Source organism: Choloepus didactylus, chromosome 21 (assembly GCF_015220235.1).
Source record: "Choloepus didactylus isolate mChoDid1 chromosome 21, mChoDid1.pri, whole genome shotgun sequence".
Taxonomy (NCBI): Eukaryota; Metazoa; Chordata; class Mammalia; order Pilosa; family Megalonychidae; genus Choloepus; species Choloepus didactylus.
This window is the reverse complement of record NC_051327.1, coordinates 31380698-31382862: the sequence shown is the minus strand read 5'-3', so window position 1 is coordinate 31382862 and position 2165 is coordinate 31380698.

Here is a 2165-nt window from a genome sequence, read left to right as displayed (position 1 = left end):
CTTTTTAACAAGCAGCATGCCTAACCTGTTCAAAAAATATTAATATGTTTAAAATGTTAGCCCTTGACCTGTAATGCAAGTTGGAATCTCTCCGACCAGGGTCACCAGTGGAGGCTGAGACGAAGCCAGTGGCCTAACTCCTTCTGTTCTCCTTCCTGCTCATCAGGCTGCGGCCCTCCTCTCTGGACACTTTCCGCTGTGTGCCCTTCCTCCAAGGCTCCAGTAACTTCCTTGCATTGCATTCCAACCTTGGGGATTGCCCACCCTTGTTCACTGGGACCATCTTTTGGGGAGGGGGCCGGTCTTCCAAAGAGTGTTGTCCCTGCTCTCTTCTGGTGACTTTACCTCTGGTCCTGTGATCTCTTTCTTGCCTGTGACCACTAAGGGACTCTCTGCAGCTTCTGCCCGGCATGGAGTCTCAGTTGTGTACTGTTTTGGTTTGCTAATGCTGCCATTTCACAAAATAGCAGAAATGGATTGGCTTTTATAAAGGGGGTTTATTTGGTTACAAAGTTACCATCTTGAGGCCATTAAGTGTCCAAGGTAAGGAATCAGCAGTAGGGTACCTTCACTAAAGGAAGGCCAATAACGTCTGGAAAACCTCTGTTAGCAGGGAAGACATGTGGCAGGCATCTGCTGATCCAGGATTGTGTTATAGCATCTCTCTCAGCTCCTGTGCATTCCTCAAGATGTTGCTTTTGGTGCGTTTTGTCCTCTCTTAGCTTCTCTGGAACAAAAGTCTGCTTTCAACGGCCATCTTCCAAATGTATCTTAGCTGCAGCTCTGAGGTCCTTCTGTTTGTGAGCTTTTTATAAGACTCCAGTGAACTAATCAAGGCCCATGCTGAATGGGTGGGGCCACAACTCCATGGAAACATTCAATCAGAGGTCACACCCTAACCAAAGGTGTCACTCACAGTTGGGTGGGTCACATCTCCATGGAAACAACCTAATCCCAATATCCCACAAGATTGGATTAACAGATCACGGCTTTTTCTTGGGGGACATAGTGTATCCAAACTGGCACATGTACCCAGTAAGGGCTGTACACAGATTTCTTCCACACTTCCCAACCTATACCAGCTGGGGGCAAAGGCTTGGTCTGGGATTCCCAAAGGCCAGCAAGCATGGGTTCCAAGTCCAGCTCTGCCACTTTTTAACTGTGTGACCTCTTCTACACCCCTCGGCAGCATTTACCAAAGATGTAATTGAACAATTAGTTGTGCATTGTTTTGTTCAATGCACACCTCTCTTGGAGAACGCAAGCTCCATGAAAGTAAGTACCTTCTCCCCACGTAAGTAACTCCAGCACCTAAGCTGAACTGGCATCTAAGATGGGAGGATTTAATATGTGTTTTTTAAAAATATATACGGGGGTACGGGGAGCTATTGATTAATGGATGCATAGTTTCTATTTGGGGTGATGACAAAGTGTTGGTAATCGATGGTGGTGATGGTAGCACAATATTGTGAAAGCAATTAATACCACTGAATTGTGCACTTAAAAGTGGTTAAAATGGCTGTCACGGCCCAAGGGGGCTTTTGCAGCCAAAAGGGCTCAGCATTCCAATGGGTATGAGAGCAGAAGCATGGGAGCGCGTGCTTCCCGTGTGTGTGTGTGTGTGTGTGTGTCTTGTGACATAGGGAGGGAATGGGCGGAAGTTAAGCCATAGGTTTATCATCAAGGAGAGTAGGTCAAACCTTAACTCACCTAGGTGAGGCAAGCTGCTATGTGCAGTCTTTAAGTCCCTTGGGGAAGGCCCTGGACCCCAGGCTCCCACAACGGCAAATTTTATGTTACTACAATAAAATTAAATAACACACACACCACATGAATGGATGAAGACATGGTTCTGAACGAGGTACAATCTTGAGCTGTTACTGAGCCCATTCACAGATGGGGAAACAGGCTCGGAGAGTGCGAGGGACGAGCCCAATAAACAGGGCCGGCCGGGAGGCAACCTGGAGGCTGAAGCCCCCTCCTATGAGCCCCTCGCCAGCGCTGCCCCCTAGGTCCCCTAGAGCTCCTCGGCGACACCCCCAAGGTCTCGACACCGTCCTCCAAGGCACCCGCGGAAAGTCGTCGCTTGGGCGCCGCGCAGTGCGTTCTGGGAAGTGTGGTCCAGACCCGCGCCCCGGATCCGGCGCTCGCGACTTCCGCTTCCG